The sequence below is a fragment of the Theropithecus gelada genome, chromosome 10 (assembly GCF_003255815.1).
Source record: "Theropithecus gelada isolate Dixy chromosome 10, Tgel_1.0, whole genome shotgun sequence".
NCBI lineage: Eukaryota > Metazoa > Chordata > Mammalia > Primates > Cercopithecidae > Theropithecus > Theropithecus gelada.
This window is the reverse complement of record NC_037678.1, coordinates 10504985-10527716: the sequence shown is the minus strand read 5'-3', so window position 1 is coordinate 10527716 and position 22732 is coordinate 10504985. Positions and strand designations below refer to the sequence as shown.

Genomic DNA, 22732 nt, shown 5'->3' with positions numbered 1-22732 from the left:
GGCCCTGCTTTGTCCCTTTACCCCCTCTAGACCCAAAGCACACCCAGGTCCCTCCCCTGCCCTGACATCTAATCTGCAAGGATCCCTGATTGGAATCTCCAAGTCACTGCAGCCTTAAGCCAGGCCTTCCTTTCTGCCTCAGTTTCTCCATGTGCCAAGATGGGGTTTTTCACACTTTCCTGGTAGAAATGATGGGGAGACCATACGTTAGAGAGGAAACAAGTTGGCATAGTGGGAAGAGGGCCAGCCACAAGGCAGGAGTGCCCAGGCAGGGTGCCTCTCCCTGCTGGCCCATGTCCTCATCCTTATAGCAGTGTGGACAAGATGGTGTCTGGCCCCACCCACTTCAAAAGGCTTGAGACAGAAACTGTAGTCCGAGATGGCAAGGATCTTGAACTCACAAAATGCAGCTCTTCATGTTTGCCTGTCTGCCTAGGCACCGGCCCACTCTGTTCTGCCTCTTGGCTTGTCAGCTGTGAGTACGCCTGCCCTCTGTTCCAGCACTTGCACATACTTTGTGAAGTAGTCTCTTACTCATCAAATCTCAAGGGGACATCTGGCCCTCCCAGTTGGATGGCAAGTTCAAGGGTGGATCATGCCCTTGGTCCCTGCACAGCAGCTTCCGCAAGGCTGGTTACATTGGAAGGGCTCTAGGAGGAACAGGATAAAGCAGCACTCTCTGGGCTGGGGTCTGGCTTCACTGCCCACCACTGCACACCACCACCAAGCTGCTGTCTCACTTTCTGAGTCAGCTTCTGTAGGGTAAGTGTTCACAGCTGGTGCAGCTCTTTGGGAAGCCTCACCTCCCAGTGAGCTGAGCCCCTGGTGTGGCTGCCACACTTGCTTCTGCCCCATAAGGGCAGGAAGCACAGGACTCCTGGATGGGTCTGGGAGCCTGCCCCTTGTGATTTGGCAAAACGTCCCATCTCCTTAGCTACCTCTCCTTAGGGTATGGTTAATGCTATCTCTAATCCCTCGAGGGCTTTCAAGATAGCCTCTGTTAACATCACTACGATCTGTCTGGGTAGAACTTTATAGAAAGGCTAGGCAAAAAATGAGACCCAGAGATACAGAAGAAACTGGCCAAAGAGGGGAAGTGGGCTATTTCTTTTTTTTAAACTGCTGTATTGCTTTTCTCTTTTTCATATTTGTTGAGCACTTGCTATATGCCAGTCACCGTGCTGGATGCTTTAGTAACATGAAGGTTTCAAACTAAGAAAAGCTGAAGAAAGAGCCCTTTAGAAAGTTAGCAGTTTTACCGTGTATTGGGGGAGTGGGCCTCATAAAGTTGTATGATGAGAGGCACAGGTAATTTTGTTTTGTTTTGTTTTGAGACAGTGTCTTGCTCTGTCGATCACGCTGGAGTGCGGTGGCGCCATCTCGGCTCACTGCAACCTCCACCTCCCGGGTTCAAGTGATTCTCCGGCCTCAGCCTGCCGAGTAGCTGAGCTTACAGGCATGCACCACCACGCCTGGCTAATTTTTGTATTTTTAGTAGAGACAGGGTTTCACTATGTTGGTCAGGCTGATCTCGAACTCCCGGCCTCAGGTGATCTGCCTGCCTCGGCCTCCCAAACTGCTGGGATTACAGGCATGAGCCACCACACCCAGCGTGGCTAAGGTTCATTATCCCCATCTTTCAGATAAGGAGGTACACAGCTCTCCCCAGATCCCACATCACAGAGAATGCAGGTCTGAGCCTGTTCCTTGAGCTCAGGGTCTTGGCAATGGTGATGCTTTGGAGCCGCAGAATTCTCTGTTGGTTATGGGGCTGCCCTGTGCATTATAGTACGTTTAGCAACATCCCTGGCTTCCACCTACTAAATGCCACTAGCACCCCTTCAGATGAGACCACCAAAAATGTCTCCAGATGTTACCACATGTCCCCTGGGGAGGGGGGTAAAAGTGCTCCCATTGAGAGCACTGGCGCTTTTCTTTGCGGTCCTGGCCTGGCGGCCTGCACAGGCCGTTTCTCTGAAGTGTTTCATGCACACTCTGCCCTGGGTACCTTGGATACAGCACTCTGGCCCAGAGAGGTTGGCTGACTTGCCTGAGACGCTGCTTCATGGGAGACGCAGTAGCATCTTTCCTTTCTGTTCTGGTTATCTTGCTTAGTTCTTTACCACCTTATATTCCTCCTGACGGGTGTCTTTATGTACACACATCTGCCTCACTCCACTCAGCTCCCTGTCAGGTTTCCTGCCAGTCTGTCCCTCTTCCTTCAGGCTCAGCTACTTCCTGCACAGACACTACGACTGCACCTACCTGAGTGTGCCCAGCGGTGGACCCACCTCCAAAAGCAGCCAGTGCTGACAGCAGAGAGCCTTCCACACTCAAGTCAGGCCAAGTGGGAATCGCTACCTGACTGTCATGACCACATTCTCAGTGAACATTGACAAAGCCCCCTTAGCAGCTAATTAGCCCTGCCGTGCACTAGGGATGCAGTTTCTCATCTGGCGGTGCGCCACACTCCTGCCTCCCTGCCCAAAGGACCCAGTGGCTGCTGCTGATCATCTGCACTGCTGTTCCAGGGGCAGGAGGTTTGCTGCAGAACAGGTGGCCCCAGCTCAGTGAGCGGAGCCAGCCCAAGGTTGAGTGAGGAGAAGGGCAAGAAGGGCAGGCACAGCCATGAGGATGTTCTGGGGCTAAGTAACCGGGAGATCAGCCCAGAGACCTTGCACAGTTAGGCAGGCCTGGACTTCTCGCCCTTCCCCTTGCAGCTTCTGCCCTCCCAGCCAGGGACTGAGGAAAGCCCTGCTTCTAGATGCCATGTGCTGCTACCTGGCACGATAGGTACCCATCTGTCCTTGGGGTTCCTGAGCCTGGAGAGCGTGCTCTATAAGCACTGGTGCCTCACTGCCTGGCTCAGCTTTGCAACCACGATATATGCTTAATACCTATTTGTTAAATGATTGAAGACTGCCATTCAGTACAGAGAATGAGCCAGGCGAATAAACAGGAGGTGTCATACAGGTTCTAGAATCAATCATGATCCTTTCTGTCTCATTCCTGACTTCTAACACCATATATGCCAAATGGGGTACTGCTGTGATTTAATTTCTCAAGGACTGGGTTTATCAAAAGTCCTTCCGGATCTAATCCTTTCCTCTAGGAAGGCTTCTCCTTTCCTCCTGTGTCTTAAGTGCCTGGTCTTCATCTCCTGGGTGGTCCAGACTAGGTGGCACTGGGCCTGCAGGCCTCTGGCTGCTCAAGGATAGCCCTCTCTGTGTGCTTCCTTTCAAAAGCTAGCATAGAAAGGAGGGCCCAGGGTGAGGAAATTTGTCCAAAGTCACCCATTGAGTCGCAGGAAGGGCTAGAATCTGGTTATCTGGACTGTCCTAGAGCACTTTCGCAGTGACAGCCAGCTGGAAACAAGTTTTCATCTAGAAAAATGGCTAGAAGTTAGGGCATTGCCTGCAGTCACTGAAAAGCAGCTTTCGGAGCGGATGTCCACGTACTAGAAGGGCTAGGGCCTGCCATGGAAGCCAGCAAGCATATGGGAGCTGGGGAAGGAAAGGAGCAAAAGGCAAGAACAGGTAGGATGTCCGCGGTGCCCACGGTGCTGTGGGCACAAGCAAGGGGGAAAGAGCCCATCGTGTGCAGAAAACCATGCGTCATGATTCTTTCCTGTTGGCAGCTTTGACTCCCTGCCTCATCTCTTCCTGGAAGTGTCTTGGAAGTTAGGCCACTGGACAGGGAAAGGTTCGCCGCAGTGCTTGCAGGCCTGCACCCATTTATTCATCCGGTACCTATTTACTGGGTGCCCAGCCTGGGGCTACATGGTGACCGAGGAAGGCATGGTTTTGAGGTGGTGTGCCTGCATGCCGCTTGCTGTGACCTTGGCCAGGGCGCGTGGCAGAGAGAGGACAGGCTTCAGAACAGGCAGGCAAGGGCTGAAATCCTATCTCTGCCACTGAATAGCTAATGACCTCAGCAAGCTATTTCACATCCCTGAACTTTCCTGTTTCCTCATGTGTCAAATGGGGATGATCTCGAGACAACTCTCCACAGTAACCACGCAAAGCACCCAGCACAGGGGCTGACACACACAGCTAGGTGTTGCAGGAGCCTCTGGGGGTGTCACCTCCAGTGGCTTATTTTCCTCTTGTGATCTCTCCTAGATCCTCCCCATGGGTTCCCTGTGAAAATTACCACTTTCATATTGAATCGTTGCCACACAGGGCTAACTGCTCATTCACCTGAAGGAAGCTACAGAGCTCAAGTTTCTTTTTTTCTTTTTTTCTTTTTTTTTTTTTTTTGCTTTTTTAAGATGGTCTCGCTCTGTCACCCAGACTGGAGTGCAGTGGCGTAATCATGTCTTCCTGCAGCCTCGAACTCCTGGGCTCAATGAGTCCCTTGAGATATTCTATCCTCAGCTTCCTGAGTAGCTAGAACTACAGGCTTGCACCAACACTCCTGCCATAATTTTTAATATTTTTTTGTAGAGATGGGATCTCACTATGTTGCCCAAGCTAGTCTTGAACTCCAGGCCTCAAGCGATCCTTCTGCCTTGGCCTCCCAAAGTGTTGGGATTACAAGCATTAGCTACCACACCCGGCCAAGGCCCAGGTTTCGACAGAAAGGGAGAGGAAACCTACCAGAGATGCCATTTCTGAGCCACCCTGCTTGGCAGGGACCTGTGTTTGCCTCATGCAGGTTCATCCTTAGAGGGCTGTGGTTTATCTCGTTGTGCAAAAGTCCCACAACCTTTCTGGGTTGATAGTTTGTGGCAAAATAAACAATTTTAGTTTGTTTGGAGAATCTTTTGTATACAAAATACAAATAAAACCTAAATCAAAGAAACAGAGCATGTCTGGAGAAGTCTGCCAATCCTTCTCCAAGCCACGGGGCTTCCCAAGCCAGGCCTGTATTCCTCATGTAGATTCCACACCCCGTCCTGCTGTCTTTGTCCTTCACACTAGTGACTACAGCCTGGTGGGACGGGGTCTAGGGGCCACAGTCCTGGTCCTGCACTGGTGGCCCTGGGGAGAAGCCTTGGAGAACTTGGAGAAGCCCACGCGGCTGGCAGCATCATGGTGAAAGGCTGACACCTTGTGGCTGGCTGACAGCGTGCGTCCTTCCTCCCCTGGGTCAGCTAGACGGCCAAAGCAGGGATCTGCAAGCTCCTTCTGTAGTCGGCCAAAAAGTGAATACTATAGGCTTTGCAGACATTCAGTGTCTATTGCAGCTACTGTCGCAGCACTGAGGCACCCCTAGACAATACAGAAACAAGCGGATGTGGCCATGTTCCATTGAAACCTTATGAATACTGAAATTTGATCTCATAATTTTCATGTATCACAAAGTAGTAATATTCTTTTAAAATACAAAAACTGGCCAGGCGCGGTGGCTCATGCCTGTGATACCAGCACTTTGGGAGGCCCAGACGGGCAGATCACCTGAGGTCAGGAGTTCGAAACCAGCCTGGCCAACGTGGTGAAACCCTGTCTCTACTAAAAATATGAAAATTAGCCTGGTGTGGTGGCACATGCCTGTAATCCCAGCTACTCGGGAGGCTGAGACATGAGAATTGCTTAAACCCGGGAGGCGGAGGTTGCAGTGAGCTGAGATCATGCCACTGCACTTGCTAGACTCCATCTCAAAAAAAAAAAAAAAAACCACACAAAAAAACAAAACAAAAGCAAAAACCAGTCTTAGCTCACAGACCATGCCAAAACAAGGCAGTGGGCTGGATTTGGTCCTCAAGCCCAGGCTTGCTGACCTCTGGCCTAGGATACCTCTCCTTTATGCCTCCGCTCCCAGCATGGACTCTCAACTCTTATGTTTACTTTGTCATTGTTCTGTCAAGAGGAATTCCCTAGTCTCACTCCTCCAACTAGACCACTGCCATTAAGCCTTCTTCTGAACAGAAATTCTGGAGTTGTTCTCACGCATTTCATGAACTTATATAAGCGCCCATCAGGTGCCCAGCCCTATGCTGAAGTGCCTGCAGAGCCCAGAGGTTTCACCAACTTCTTTTTTTTTGGAGATGGGGTCTCTGTTGCCAGGTTGGAGTGCAATGACGTAATCATAACTCACTGCAACCTAAAACCCCTAGGTTCAAGTGATCCTCCCGCCTCAGCCTCCCAAGTAGCTGGGACTATAGGCAGGTACCACCCTGCCCAGCTAATTAAAAAAAAAAATTAGGGATGGGGTCTTGCTATGTTGCCCAGGCTGGTCTCTAACTCCTGGGCTCAAGTGATCCTCCCACTTCAGCCTCCCAAGTAGCTGGGCTTACAGGCATGAGCCACTGCACCTGCTCAACATTTAATTTTTTCATTCATTCGTTCGTTCATTCATTTGTTCAAATGAACCTGAGAACTTACTGTGTTCCAGGCACTGTGATAAGACAGACCTGGCCTTTACCTTCAAATGTTCAGAACATGGTTAGGAAGATGGACACTGGGAGGCAAGTGTTGTGATGGGAAAGCACAGTGGGTATAGAAGCCCAGAGGATGCACTTAACCTGGGGGTGAAGATCAGGGAAGGCTTCCTGGAGGAGGAAGTAATCTCTGAGCCGACACCTGAGGAGTGAATGAAGGAGGGGACAGTGAGGCAAGGCATTCCAGGGAAAGGTCCAGAGCCTAAACAGAACTCTTTTATGAGAATTATGAGAATCACAATTATCGAGGACACAGTGAAAACTCAGATAACTCAAATAATAGGTTTTGCCCGCAAAGCCTTCCTGCCTGGTGGGTGAGACAGTCTACAGCAAGCTGCTCCAAGGATATGGAGAAAAAGGTCCCTCTGGCCCTGTAGGATTGGTTATTACTGAGCCTGGAGTGGGCAAAGTCCAGCGAGTGCTCCTAAGGCGGAGATGGGGCTGCCTTCACCACAAGGGTGCTCAGGAAATCTGCCAGGGGAAGAGAGTTGTGGGCCTGCCTCGGCTGCAGAAGCCCCTCAGAGGAGGAGGAGGGGCTTGAACTGAGCTTTGAAGAACGTGTAGACTTGGGGACAGGCAGAGGAAGAGGGGGCATCGTAGGCAGCAGAAACCACATGGAGAAATTCTGCAGGAGAATGGGCATGGCCTGGCTGAGGGGTCCCTGGACAGGAACCAGCCTTCCCTGTGCACCTGTGCCTACGAGTCTCACAATAGCCCCAGCAAGCAGGTGTTATTTTTCTCAATTCTACCAATTAAAAACTGACCTTGGGCAACTGCTTAACTTATCTCTGCCTTACTTTCTTCATCTGTATCTACCTCTGAAGGTTACTATGAGGACTGAATAAACTCATATACAATGCTTGCAGCAGAGGCTGGTACTGGAGCTGGTTTCATGGGTGTGCAACCCATGAACCCCATGCTTTCATTTTCCACTTAGTCCTGCCTGGCATAGTATGTGGTTTTTAAATTTGAGATGGAGTCTCCCTTTGTTGCCCAGGCTGGAGTGCAGTGGTGCGATCTCAGCTCACTGCAACCTCCACCTCCCAGGTTGAAGCAGTTTTCCTGCCTCAGCCTCCCAAGTAGCTGGGATTACAGGTGCATGCCACCACACCTGGCTAATTTTTCTATTTTTAGTAGAAATGAGGTTTTGCCATGTTGGCCAGCCTGGTCTTGAATCTCTGACCTCCAGTGATCTGCCCACCTCTGCCTCCCAAATTGCTGGGAGGATTACAGGTGTGAACACTACGCCTGGCCTGGTATGTGGTTTAAAATGTTAGGTTTTATCATTATCTTAGGTGGAGAATAACAAATCTGATTCAATATATTCATTTTAGAAACGAGGAAACTGAAGCTTGGATAGTTTATGTGACTTGCAAAAAGTCAGGCAGCAAACAAGCTGCAGAATGAAGGCTGGAGATGGAGAGATGGAATTCTCATCTTAGAGGCGAAAGTAGGATAATGACCCAGCTGAGCTCGCTGAGTCCCGCAAGCATCGCACGCCCCCAGAGACAACATAAGGAGAGAAGTGCAGACAGACTCCTTTGAAGGAGTTTAGAGAAAAAGCTGGTAGGGAAAAGAGCATGAACAGTTGTAGAGGTAGGAGGAAAGCTGGCTATTTGGGGAAGCAAAGAAAAGATTCTCAGAGTAAAACGTATTGGTGAAGCCATGGAAACAAGGACTGAGAAAGTCTCTTGGATCTTGGCCACAAAAAGGTTATAGATGAGCTTAGAGAAATGCATTTCAGTAGAGTTAGGGCTAGAAGCCAGGTTCAGAGAGAGAAAGAACGAGAGAGCACTTCTGTGGTGGAGATGGCCACAGGTCATTATTTAAGAAGCTAGGATAAGAAAATAGAGAAGAAAAGGAAGGAAGCTATTTGAAGGGAGTGGGAGAAAAGCCAGATCTCAGTTGGGAAGTGGAGGAAGGACCACCAGAGGCGGTAATTTAGCCAGGAAGAGGTGTACTTCTTTCCTTGAGTTTATAGGGGTAAAGAGGATGGAGGCTGAGATACTAAAGACTACGAGGACAACTGTTCATTGAGGGCTAGTTGTCTCCCCAGCTGCACTGTGGGGTTCCCAAGTTAGACATCCGAGAGGCAATATAGCAGCGTGGACAAGAGCTTACTCATTGGAGTCAGACTGCCTAGGTTCAATGTTAGCCCTTCAGTGCCTACATTTTCCTATCTAGAAAATGTGGATAACAATGGTTGTTGTGAAGATTAACTATCCACAATCCACATAAAGCTCTCAGTAAAGTGTCTGACACACAGCAAGTGTCCACCAAAGGGTAGTTATTATTAACCGTAATCCTGGTTCTCTTGCGAGCCTCCTCCTGTGTGTCTAGCATTGGCCAGCACACAGGAGGGGGTCCAGTGTTTGCTGCTTAACCAAGTCGCTTCTCAGGAAGTGTGGTCATAAAAAATGAGAGGTGATTTAGAAGGTGAGACAGACGCAAGGGATGTGTTGCACAGTAAATGCTCCCACACATGCAATAAATGCTTAGAAGCACGTCCTCTGTAATCAGCACTCTCTAGAGAGTTTCCCTCCCTCATTGCGCTTGGTCTTTGGCAATGGCTACACCCACTGCCCAAGCGAGCAGTATCAGCTGTCAGCTGTCCCCTTGTCCTTTGGATCAGATTCCTTTATAGGGATCTTCCCATTGTTATAAGCTTCAAGAATTGGAGAATGCTTAACGAACACTTCCAAATTCTTCATAGCTATGAGGGGCCAGTGCAAAGGGCGGAAGTTCTCCTGTGCCACAGAAATTAGAGCTGGAGCAGATCCAGCTCGCTATCCCCCCTTCCCCCAGCTTGTGGGTTGTTGCAGAATCGTTCACAAAAATTCCCATTGCCTTGGAATTTGTCCAAGCCCAGGGCAGGGATCACAACACAACCTCTCAAGGGAAAAAAAGAAGGCCTGTTGCTTGAGATGGCTCAGAGCACTTTTGGTAGCCAGCCAAGGCAGCTATCACTCATGAAATCTGCCTTCCCCTCCAGCAAAAAGCCAACTGTATAGAACACCACATATAGAGCGCTAAGAATAGCACAGCGCTCCAAGAACATAGTGCACTTGGCCTGCATACAAGTGTGCAGGGCTTAACGAGTCTTTTTACTCTGAAAGCTGGGTGGGTTGGAACAAACAAACAGAAAAATATTTTCCCCAAGTAGCATGCAGAGAGGAAATGAAAGCGAGCACAGGAGAGTACCCTGGCATAGCATTCTCTGACCTGGGCTGCTTTTTCAGGGTATGAGTTGATTCCACAGGCACCAAAGCATGCCTATAAGCCCTATGGTGCAGACACCCTCACCCCATTCATTGGCTCAACATTCACACCAGGCTGAGCAAGCCCCAAAAGTCCTGTCATTGGCCGTGACAAGAATTGAAACCCATCTTCTTCACAATAATTATTTGATTGACAGATTGGCTTCCTTCCTATAAGTATAGAAAGCAAGGGCAGGTTCCATCCAAAGCCACAGTTCTGGGTGATGAGAGCTGTCAGAGCCCAGAAAAGCCCCTGAACCACATCCCACTATTTGTTGGAAGAAGAAACTCATCTGTGGGCCTATTCATAAAAGAGTCTGGGAAGATAGGGTCCTTAACGGTGTCTGGATGTAATACATTATGGGAGGCTTTTACTTTATAACTTTCTATATTGTCTAAAATATAGAATATTATATTGAGTTAAAATAATATTTACTCAATGTAACTTTTTTTTTTTTTTTGAGACAGAGTCTTGCTCTGTTGCCCAGGCTAGAGTGCAGTCATGTGGCTCACTGCAGCCTTGAACTCCAGGCTCAAGCAATCCTCGCATCTCAGCCTCCCGAGTAGCTGGGACTATAGGCGCAGGCTGCCATGCCCAACTATTACTTTTCTTTCTTTTTGTAGAAATGGGCTCTGCCTGTGTTGCCCAAGCTAGTCTCAAACTCCTGGCCTCAAGCAGTCCTCCCCGCCTTGGCCTCTCAAAGTGCTAGGATTACAAGTGTGAGCCAATGTGCCTGGCCTCAATGTTACTTTTATGATCAGAAAAACAGCCATCTTATTTGGAAATTATTTTCCTATTCTCAAGGGGACAAATACAAGAAGGTTTCAGGCATTTGCTTTGTCTCTGGGAGGGAAGGCACATTTGCTTTGTCTCTGGGAGGGAAGGCACAATGACATGGCACAATGACAAATAGCTGAAGCCTTTATAGACAAAGATTCTAAGAAGAGCAGGCTTTGGCCATCTCTGGATATTCCCATTCTGCTCCCTGCCACCAGACAGCAAATGTTGTAGGTCACCACACATCACCAGTCTCTTGCCTAGCTAACCGTAACTCATTCTTTAGTTCTCCCTGTAGATGTCACTTCTTCCGGGAAGCCATTTCTGTCCCTCTGAGATGGAGTCCCATCTCCCTACCATTTGCTTCCAGGGTAACTTCTCACAGCACTGCACCATGGTTATCTGCTTATCTGCTGGACACCCCTACTAAACTGAGGTCCTTAAAGGAAGAGAGAGGCTATTACTCATCTGTGTAGCCTTTGTAACTCAGTAAAAGTGCCTGACATGCTCACTAAACATTTACGGAATAATTATTTATCTGGGGGCCTTTTACCATCAGAACAATGTGAAGGACACAAAGATGAAAAAGAAACCATCTGCTTCAAGGTACTTACAACTGAAATGTATCAAACAATTACCCAGAAACTCAAGTACCAAGTTAAAATAGGGGTCCAAGCAACCAACTTTGAAGGTTAGGAAGGTTTTAGATTCTGAATGTTTCTCATTCACTGTGTTTTTGAGTTCAGAATCCCCATACTGGAAGGCTAATATGGGGTATGTGCATACAACTGTACGGATTCACGTTCTTACGACCTGTATTAGAATTTGACGCATGATCTTTCTTCTGTCTTTCCTGCATTGGCCCTAGGAATACATGCCACTTACTCTTAATGGACTTTTATGAAATACCTTGGCTTCATTTGCTGAAAGGCTCTAAGTGTTGAGCATCGTTACTATGTTACAATGGTTGTTTTATTATTAAAGCAGTGCTAGGGAGGTTACACAACAGCTTGGATCAGGAAGCGAAACAAGGGCGGTGATCCCACTGAAGCTACAGGGGATGGGGATTTGGGACGGTAAAATGTTAATTATCCGAGATGGAATGTGGGCTAGAGTCCAGCGTTGTGCTCCTGGAGATCATTTCGGTCCCAAAAGCTCACGGCTGGCACTCTGGCAGTGGGTCCTAAGCATCCTGCCCTCCTCTGGCTGAAATGTTGGATTCACTTCGATGAAAGCTGCTCCAGAGAAAGAACCCAGTGGCCACCAGCCAGGAGCACACGTCTTGCTCAGCATCAACTATCCTGGAAGACTTCCAGGAGCTGAAGGGCTGTTCTCTCTGCATGCAATAAATTATTCATTTCTAAGACGATTTGTTCTGTCTCTCTCTTTAGACTTGATTTCTCCTAGTTTTCCAGCTCTTGAGGACTCTCTCCAAAGAATGAGTTGTAGATGGTTGGTCGGGGGGGGGGGGGGGGGGCTTCACATAAAAGGATGGCAGAAATGTCTACTTTAACTTAAAGGGGAGAGGAATGGGTCCTGGGGAGGAGGATGTGGTGGAGGCAATGACAACCTCTCCATAGTAAGTCCTCAAAAAAGTCACTTCCAGAAACTGAAGACTTTTTGAGTTCCAAATGAAAGTTTTTAAGATGCTGGGTTGACTGACAAGTATATCGTCTAAGGTGGAGGCACTAACGCATAATAAAAAGAGTGACGTCTCTGGAGTTTGACCCAGGACCAGATGCCAGGCTCATCAACTACTTTGTATCTGGATGACCTTGGGCAAGTTTTCCAAGCTCTCGCCAGCCTTAATTTCCCATCTATAAAAACTGGATACTGCATTACTCCCAGGTTTAACCAGATAATGTTTGTGAAGAAAGCAGTCCAGTACTTGGCACAAAATAGGCATGCAATACATGGGAGTCACTATTATCGTCAACTACTGGCCAAACAACCGGAGTTGACCCCAAATCCCCAGTAAACAATTAACCGTAGCAGAGCGAATCCGGATCTGACGCACCTATTTGCCCAATGAGGTGCCAGGAAATAACACAGTGGAGTCAAACCAATGGTATAAGCTCTTGTTGTTGGACGGGCTTTCTTGCTGTTCCACCAATAGCTTGAAGATTTGACTAGGGAGTGACATCCTGACAGTCCAATGACACACAACCAGCCCACACTCAGCACTTCGGAGGGGATAAATCAAGGAGCCGGCACGTATAGATTCCGTTATAGGGCAGTACTGGATGGAAAGACGAGCTTAGGGAAACAGCGCCGAGGCAAGGCACTAATGAGCTAAAAATAAAAAGAAAAAAGACCATGGTTGCGCCAAGCGAGCTCGGCCGCCATCATGCTCTAGTTTCCCCTGAGTCTCTTTGGGTCCTCGACCGAGGAAGCGGCCTCTGGGATGCTGAGGGGGTGTGTCCCCGCATGATTGGCTCAGGCAGCTCAGCCAATCCTAGCTCGTTAAACGGGAAGCACTTAACCAATGAGGGGCTAAGGCAGCAACGAGGAATTGGAGGGGCGGAACGACAGCTTGACGGGCACAAAAGCCAGCCAGTGAGAGCCGGAAGCATCCTCCCTGCGGCCAATGGAGTGGGGCTCTGGGCGGGCCCCCGAGTGTTTGTGTTGTGGTTTTGGGGGAGGGATGCGGAGGGGAAAGTTTGTTTATTTTGTTTTTAGTTTCTGGGGTCCCCGTGCCTCTGCAAGGCGAAACGGGAGGGAGTGACCCCCGCGACCCTCAGTCCCCCTACGACGTCGCCTCCATAGTCTGCGGAGAAGCGAGGACTGCGCGCCTCGCTTCACAGCGGAACGCCGCGTACTTGGAGCCGGCACGGCTCGGGGGTGAGTGAGGTGCGGCAGCCGCGCCGTCCTTCCCCTCCCCCGCGCCCTGCCAGGACGGAGCTGGGCGGCCGGGGGTCGGCGAGGACGCCCCCGGGGGCGCGCGGCGCGGCCCGGGGCGGTGAGCGGAGGCGCGGCGTGTGCGTGTCCTCGCGAGGGAGCGCGCGTGGGGCGAGGAGCGGGCCGGGGAGGGGGCGTGAGCGCGCGCGGGGCCGGTGTGGCCGGCGGCGCTGAGCGCGCGCTCCACGGGAGCGGGAGCCGCCGAGATTTGAGTCGAGGGGCCGGGAGGGATTCGGGGCGACGTCCGGCGCGCGGGCCGGAGCGCCCCGAACGGCCGGGGAGGCACGGGCGGGCGCGCGCGCGGCTCCGGGCGTCACGCGCCAGCAGGTGTGAGCTGGGGGAGGGCTTCCGGGTGGGCTGGCCCGGCCGAGTTGAGTTCGCTTCCCGTCTCCTGGGGGCCCCGGCGCGGGTGCACCCTCCCGGCCCGCGGAGGCGCGTTCGTCCATGGCTGTCGGTGGCAGAGGGAGGCGTCAGGCCTCGGAGCCTCGGGTCCCTGCGCAACGTCCCGGCCTGTGTGCAGGACCTGCGTGACAGGGTGAATGCGTTACACACCCCTCCCCAGGGCCCTGCGTGTGCGGCCACCTGGGGAGGCGGCTCAGACTCTGGACAAGGAAACGAGGGGGCACTGGAAGTGGTTTTACACCTTCCCCTGCCCGGTGTCCTTCAGTTCCAGACTACTGGGTTTATTCGGCTGTAGAGGCTAAACATCCGATCCAGTGAGACACACTGTAGTGGTTAAAGACGTCCAGTAACGGTCACCTTTAGTCAAGCGCCTTAAGGACCAGCTTATTCTGAATTCTTTGGAATTCAGGTTACCAGCCTGCGACTTTAAGTTCGTGCTTCCTCATGTGTTTTGGCTGTGTTATTACTTTTTAGCATCAGTGCTAGAGATTGAACGAGAGGATGGTGAATTTCAAGTTGGTCATTTGTATTATAATTTAAGCGAAATTATGCAAAATTGGCCAAAGACATTTCTTCATAGTGAATAAAACTTTAGTGCCCCCACCAACAGTTAAGTATATATAGAAAGTGTGTAGAAATGATACACATTAGCATTTTGTGAAAGTTTACTAATAGAGGTTACTTCTTTGTTCGCTGTGGGAGATGTCAGTAGTATTAAGATTTCTCTTGATTTGGAGACTCATCAGTGATCTTCGCTTTGAAACTACAGATGTGTTTTGGGTAGTGTGTAAATGACTCTTGTAGAGCGGAACTTTTAGCACGTTGTCTCTACAGCGTGTGGCATTGCTGTAGGCAGGTAGTGGGAGGGCTATGAATGTAGTGTCCACTTGCACGAAGGCACACTCACCAATATCCAGAACACAAATCAGACTGCCTTGTCCCACGTGGGACGTGGTGATGATGATGATGATAATACCTTTATATTTTCTTAGTTCTTGACTATTATTAAGTGCTTATCCCAAACACCATTATTTGAGCAGAGTGGTTTCTGATAGAAATTCTGAAGCTGCTTTTCTGTGGTAACATATAGATGTCATGCCCTTGAAAAAAATTTCCCTTATTCAAATGGAAGCACTTAAAAATGTTTTAAAGTCAGAGCAATGCTACTTGTTGAAATGGCAGTAATCATATTAGCTAACATGTGTCGCATGCTTACTGTATGCCAGCCTTTTTACATTTTTTCCCTCTAATTCTTACCCCAAGTTTGTGGGGTAGGTATCATTACTATTCTATGAAAGAGAAAAGGCATCTCCGAGAGCCACACAGCTATGCATTTCAAGGGCATAGGTTCAGTCTCACGTCTCTCTGGTTTGAGAGCCAACGCGTGTTTCATTTTGCCTCCTTCCTGAATTATCAGAGGGAGAAAGGACGCTGAAAAGTAGAGAGGACTAGAAAAGGAGAATACCACTGATGATTAGGTTGCCCATACCTAAGAATTTAAATTAAGCTGGGCGCAGTGACTCATGCCTGTAATCCCAGCACTTTGGGAGACCGACGCGGGTGGATCACTTGAGGTCAGGAGTTCGAGACCAACGTGGCCAACATGGTGAAACCCCGTCTCTACTAAAAATACAAAAAATTAGCCGGATGTGGTGGTGGGCGCCTGTAATTCCAGCTACTGAGGAAGCTGAGGCAGGAGAATCGCTTGAACCCAGGAGGCGGAGGTTGCAGGGAGCCGAGATCATGCCATTGCCCTCTAACCTGGGCAACAAGAGCGAAATTCAGTCTCAAAAAAAAAAAAAAAAAAGTTTAAGCTCATTCTTGGCTTTTAGAAATTAATAACGTTTTTGCAAAAGTACATCTTATTTCTTCCCTGTTTAATTTTTATAAAGATTGTAAAAATACATTTTAGTTCAGAGTTCAAGGCTTTCAGAGCCCTCGGTGCAGATCTCTGCTCCAGTCCCGGGCCATTGTGATAAATTGTGTGCTCTTCCAAGGACTAAGTGTTATTCATTTTTCTATCCAGCATAGTGCTTGGCACATAGTGGGAACACAGAAAATGTTAGTTGACTAACATCTGATTCTAAGAAGCAGAATCAAAGTGTAGATTTTGGATTCGTTTTAGTCGTTGAATTATGCAGTTTTAGATTAACAGGACGATAAGAACATGACTAGTTCATGTGCAAAATGCGTGTTTTGAAAAAATACTTAAATGGAGCAACTCGTGGGATCTTGGAAAATTCCGCCAGTTTGCTGGATCTCTCCATTCTGCTATCATGTTTGAGCTACTGTTCCTCTCACTTCCAGAGTTCTGAAAGAGCAGTCTATGCTGGCTACTGCCCTTCCTTCACGTCTTCACTACTCGGTCATTCTTTAAACTTTTGCAACCAGATTGTTCCAAGGTTGCCAATTACCTAGTGGGTAAATTTCCCACACTGGCCGGGCGCAGTGGCTCACGCCTGTAATCCCAGCACTTTGGGAGGCCGAGGTGGGCGGATCAGGAGGTCAGGAGATCAAGACCATCCTGGCCAATATGGTGAAACCCCGTCTCTACTAAAAATACAAAAAAAATTAGCCGGGTGGGGTGGCGCATACCTGTAGTCCCAGTTACTCAGGAGCCTGACGCAGGAGAATTGCTTGAACCAAGGAGGCGGAGGCTGCAGTGACCGAGATCGCACCACTGCACTCTAGCCTGGGCGACAAAGCGAGACTACGTCTCAAAAAAAAATTTTTTTTCCAAAACTCTCTTTTCAGGTTTCATCCTTTTCTGTCTCCCTGCAGCAGCCAATCCTTTTTGACAACCCCTATCCCTTTAAAAACTTTTAAAAAAATAACATACAGTAATATTGACTTTTTATGTGTGTTTACAGTTCTGTGAATGTTCACATATGAATGCACACAGTCAGGATCAGAACGGTTCCATCACTCCAAAAAAAAACTCCCTTGTCCCATCCCTTTGGATCACAGCTTTCTCTTTCCTTTCTCCTTCCTTCCTTCCTTCCTTCCTTCCTTCCTTCCTTCCTTCCTTCCTTCCTTCCTTCCTTCCTTCCATCTGTCTATCTTTCTTGTCTTTCTTTCTTGTCTTTCTGATGGAGTTTCGCTCTGTCGCCCAGGCTGGAGTGAAGTGGCATGATCTCAGCTCACCACAACCTCCGACACCCTTCGCCGCCACAACTTCACTGGGTTCAAGCGATTCTCCTGCCTCAGCCTCCCAAGTACCTGGGATTATAGGCGCGCATCACCACGCCCAGCTAATTTTTGTATTTTTAGTAGAGAACAGAGTTTTGCCATGTTGGCCAGGCCGGTCTTGAACTCCTGACCTTAGGGATTTCACCATGTTGACCAGGCTTGTCTTGAACTCCCAGCTTGGCCTCCCAAAGTGCTAGGACAGGGGTGAGGCACCGTGCCCAGTCAGCTTTCTTAACGCTCTGCCTTTTCTGACATTTTTCTGACATCGTACTGTCCTTCTTTTTACCTTTTGGGGTATCATTCCTTTCCTGACTTCTATCGCAGAGAGAAACACTAAGGTCATTTACTAAGGGCTCCTTTTATTGTTTTATTTTTCTCTTTTTCTAATCCTCATAAGTGTTATTTATGAGACTTAACTATCACCTCTGTATATGCTAGCCTACATATCCATGCCTCACCTTTCTTCCATACTCCAAAACAAAATCCATATTTACCTGCTGGCGTTCTTTTTGTTTTGTTTTTGAGACAGTCTCGCTCTGTTGCTTAGGCTAGAGTGCAGTGGTGTAATTTCGGCTCACTGCAACCTCTGCCTTCCGGGTTCAAGCGATTCTCCTACCTTAGCCTCCCAAGTAGCTGGGATTGCCGGTGTACACCACCACATCTGGCTAATTTTTGTATTATTAGTAGAGACAGGGTTTCACCATGTTGACCAGGCTGGTCTCGCACTCCTGACCTCAAGTGATCTGCCCGCCTCAGTCTCCCAAAGTGCTGAGATTACAGGCATGAGCCACTGTGCCCGGCTGGCATTCTTTGCTACTTCTTCGTACTCAGTATGTTGAAAGTCAAGTAATGCCTCCCATTAGTATTAGTTTCTGTTAGTTATTGTTAGTTTCTATTAGTTATTATTAGTGTTTTTCAGTGATGCTGTCATCCTCTCAAGTTTGCAACCCTGGAGCATTTGGAGGGCCATATAGTAAACTCTTGTTATTTCAGACCTGGAATCCTGCTACTCAGTTATGATACTGGCTGCTGCCCCTTTGCTGCCAAGCCAGCCCGGATTCAGTGACCTGAGAGGAGCATAGGTAGCTGGAGCACTTAGAATCCCTTTAGGATTGTACCACTTCCTTGTGGTCAAAACCCTTTTATGACTTCCCATTACACTCGGGCCGGTTTGGAATTTTGCTTTTTTGTTTGTTTGTTTTTGAGATGGAGTCTAGCTCTGTCGCCTAGGCTGGAGTGTAATGGCGCGATCTCGGCTCACTGCAACCTCCGCCTCCCAGTTTCAAGGAATTCTTCTGCCTCAGCCTCCCGAGGAGCTGGGACTACAGGCGCATGCCAACACGCCCGGCTAATTTTTGTATTTTCAGTAGAGACGAGGTTTCACCATTTTTGGCTAGGATGGTTTCGATCTCTTGACCTCATGATCCGCGCGCCTCAGTCTCCCAATGTGCTAGGATTACAGGCGTGAGCCACCGCACCCGGCTGGGATTTTACTTTTTATCCTATGAGGCTTGTGTGTTCTGGCCTCTCCAACCTGCCCTCACTTCTTTTATACCCCGCCCTCCTCTCTGACCATCTTAACTGCAAGGTCCTTCTTTCAGTTCCTCAAATTGCCCAAGCCCTTTCCGGCCTTAAGGTTTTTGTCTTTGTATACACCTGCACTAATCTCTTGGCTTGGGCTGTCCTTCCTCTGCTCCCCACTAGCCTTCACCCAGCTAACTTCAGGTTCAGATTAAATTGTCACTTCAGAAAGGCTCTCCTTTATGCTCTCGTCCCACTGCCCCCATCCACCCTCAGTTAAGACTGGCAGAGCTCCTGTTATTTTTCCATAATTCATGATTCAGGACCATGTCTGTTTTGTTCACTGTATCTCCAGAGCCTGGCCAAGTGTCAGGCATACAGCAGACTTCCAGCAAATATTTGTAGGCTGTGTTGTAAGTCTGGTCTTTTGCTTTTGTTATTTATTGCTATGCTGTAGTTTTTTTTTGTTTTTTTGTTTTTTTTGAGATAGAGTCTCTCTCTGTTGCCCAGGCTGGAGTGCAGTGGCACGATCTGGGCTCACTGCAACCTCTGCCTCCTGGGTTCAAGCAATTCTTCTGCCTCAGCCTCTCAAGTAGCTGACTACAGGTGCGTGCCACCACACCTGGCTAATTTTTGTATTTTTAGTAGAGACGGGGTTTCACCATGTTGGCTAGGCTGGTCTTGAACTCCTGACCTCATGATCTGCCTGCCTTGGCCTCCCAAAGTGCTGGGATTACAGGCGTGAGCCACCACACCCGGCCTATCCTGTAGTTTCTTTTTTGTTTTGTTTTCTTTTGTTTGAGACGGAGTCTCGCTCTGTCGCCCAGGCTGGAGTACAGTGGCCCGATCTCAGCTCACTGCAACCTCCCCCTCCCGAGTTCAAGCAATTCTCCTGCCTCAGCCTCCCGCCTAGCTGGGACTACAGGCACCGACCACCATGCCCGGCTAATTTTTTTTGTATTTTTATTAGAGACAGGGTTTAACCATATTAGCCAGGCTGGTCTTGAACTCCTGACCTTGTGATCCACCTGCTTCGACCTCCCAAAGTGCTGGGATTACAGGCGTGAGCCACCGCGCCCAGCCTATCCTGCGGTTTCTAGTAGCCTTGCCTGCCTCCTCCCCGTCTCCTCTGGGACTTGATCTTACTGTTGGAAGTCCTGCCACAGTGAGATAGATTCCAGAATTGCTGAAGAGGACCCCAGTCCTGTTCTGAATTGTACCTCTGCCTGGAAGCCCTTATCACTAAGCCATACTTGATCTAAAGTAAACTGCGCTGAGCTCACTAAGTCCCACAAGCATTGCACCTTGGTTGATCAGGCTGGGGTCAGCACTTGCAGCTGTTATTCTTCCCGTATTTCAACCTGCTCTTGATTTCTTCCTCCTCCCTTCACCCAGCATGGGCCTTCTAAAGACCTTGTATACTTTCCAGCCGAGTCTGCTCACCCTTTGACATTTTGCAGCCTGTTGACATTAACAACTGCCTCCAGTGTCTCACCCCTGCAGATTGCCCCCACACTGATCTTCCTGAAACAGCGCTTTGTTTGTGTTTCCTGCTCCCTCCCAAATCGACCATAGGCACTAAAGTTTGAAAGCCTTCAATGGTGTTTCATTGCCTAGAGGGTTTAAATGCTTTAGCTTGTTATTTGAAGTTTTTGGACTAGCACTGTCCAATAGAAATAGAATGCAAGCCACAAATATGAGCCACATTTGTATAGATTTTCTAGTAGCCACATTAAAAAAGTAGAAAGGGGTGAAATTGATTTTTATAGCATTTTATTGACTTCAGTATATCCAAAATATCATTTAAATAGGTAATTAGTAAAAAAATTATTAATGAGATACTTTGCATTCTTTTTCCTAGTTAAGCCTTTGAAATCTGGAGTGTATTTTTTGCTCATATACATCTCAGTTCAGAGTAACCACATTTCAAGCGCTCAGTAGCCACATGTGGCTAGTGGCTACCATGTTGGACAGCACAACTCTAAACCATGCTTTCCACATAGTTGAAGAGCCATACCTGGGTAATTCCAGCCACTGGCCTTTTGGTTACTATTCCCCTCACCTAGAACCAGCTTACTTATTCAAATGTGCCAAGCTTCCTTGCCAAGAAACACAAGGGGACCCCAAGATCAAAGGGGACCCCAAGATTAAAATTTAAGTTCTCATCATATTCTCTGAAAACTTTTAACAATGTTTTGGGTATCATTGTTTTTTCATATAGTGATTACTTACAGTATTTACCAATTTACATTATAATCAGAGGTAATACTACAATATTTAACAACAGATGGACCCATAAGAATGGGTGTCTGATGAGTTAGAATTGATGCCAGCTGTACACTGCCTCGGTGTTCTTATTTGTGTGTACCTGCTTAATAGCAACGCTGTGTATTGTTTTGTTTTGTTTTGTTTGAGGCAGGGTCTCACTCTGTCACCCAGGCTGGAGTGCAGTGGTGCAAACATGGCTCATTGCAGCCTCCATCTCCTGGGCTCAAGCAGTCCTCCCACCTCAGCCTCCTGAACAGCTGGGACTACAGACATGCACCTCCACACCTGCCTCATGTTTTATAGAGACGAGGTCTCACTATGTTGCCCAGGCTGGTCTCAATCTCCCAGGCTCAAGCAATCTGCCTGCCTTAGCCTCCCAAAGTGCTGGGATTACAGGTGTGAGCCACCGTGCCCGGCCTGTGTATTGTCGACTTCCCGATAAGACTGAGTTTCTTGAAAGCAGGCATTTATCTTACCCCCTTTGCATCCCTAGAACAGTTTCTGACCAGACCTATAGTAGGCAGTGTGTAAATGTTTTAAATAAATGAACAAATGTTACCTTCTATTCCTTTTATTGTTTTTATGTGCTATTCTTTGTCTTTCCAGTTAGAAACTGATATGTAAGTCCTTTGAGGACAGAGATCATGAATTATGAAGGAGTATATGTCATATTTGCTTGATTGTCTTCATAGGAGCATTTCACTATCCTCCGAATGCCAGTTTGTGCTTTCTTTTTCCCCCAAACCACCTTATTGAGGTATGATTGACATACTAAAAGCTTTAGGTACTTAACGTATACCACTGGATGTGTTTGGAGTAGATTTTCTTTTAACAAAATAGCAATGTTTAGATATTGTTACGGATTTTCAGGTTGGGTCATTAATGAAGTTTGACAGTCTTAATGAGACTGACTTTCTTTGTGGTTTATAAACAGGCTCCGAAAGCAGCTTCAAAAGTAGAGCTCCAAAATAGTTCCATAATTATTATAATTAATGCAAGTCTTCCAGAATTGGGGCAGAGTTGGAGAGTCTCTGAATTAGGAGTCAAAAGTCCTGGATTCATTTGTATTGCTGACATTTGCTTGAGTGCATACTGGGTGCCAAGCACAGGAATGACTGAGAATTCAAAAACTACGGTATGAAAAAAAAAACAAACCCCTTTAACACAAAGGTGAAATGATTAATTCTTCCGAGGAAGATTTAATTTCTCTCTGTTCTCTTAGACTTTACTCATTTCTGACATAGACTACCTTATATCATGTTTATTAGTCTGCCTCTCCTGCTAGATTGCACATTTCTTAAGTGAGAGTATTGTAGTCGTCTTTGCATCCGTAGACACATACTGTACTGTCTGTCATATCGTAGACACTCAAATGTTTGTTAAATAAATAACTGGAAGTAAGTTACTTAGCTTTGCAGAGCCTTAGTTTTTTCTTTGGCAAGAAGGAACTTCTCTGCTTCAGAGAATTGTTGAAACTGTAGTGAGAATAATCTTAAAACTACAGATTTGTTCTGTATATATCTTAATTTAAAACATTTACTTAAAAAACAAGTGTAAATCTGATCATATTTCTCCCCTGCTTAAACCTGTTAATAAGGCTAGCTGCACCGGCTCGCACCCGTGATCCCCGCCCTTTGGGAAGCTGAGGCGGGCCAATATCTTGAGCTCAGGAGTTCAAGACCAGCCTGGGCAACACAGCAAAACCCTGTCTCTACAAAACATACAAAAATTAGCTGGGCGTGGTGGTGCCTGCCTATAGTCCCAGCTACTCGGGAGGCTGAGGTGGGAGGACAGCTGCAGCCTGGGGGTGGAGGTTGCAATGAGCCGCGATTGTGCCACCACACTCCAGTGTGGGTGACAGAGTGAGACCCTGTCCCAAAAACAAAAACGAAACTGTCAATGAGGCCTAAAGTACCCTGATAAGAACCTGAATTCGTGTTCTTGCCTTTTTCACTGACTGCCCAGTGAAGTTTCTGCCAACGTCCCCTGCCTCTTTTCCTGCCGTCTTCCCCCTTGCTGACTACTCTCATCATACTG

At 48.0% G+C, this 22732-nt stretch overlaps 1 protein-coding gene across 3 annotated transcripts in view; it reads left to right on the top strand.

Moving 5' to 3' along the window:
* Positions 1-10552: 10552 nt before the first annotated feature.
* Positions 10553-22732, top strand: part of TNRC6B (trinucleotide repeat containing 6B) — a 302194-nt gene continuing 290014 nt past the window's right edge. The window contains exon 1 of one of the 3 annotated variants that reach the window (XM_025398885.1): positions 10553-13258. The gene's annotated coding sequence lies outside the window, so the exon portion shown is untranslated. Of the gene's footprint in view, positions 13259-13735; positions 13851-22732 lie in introns of those variants that run through there. The other 2 variants (XM_025398888.1, XM_025398889.1) reach the window with 2 other exon arrangements.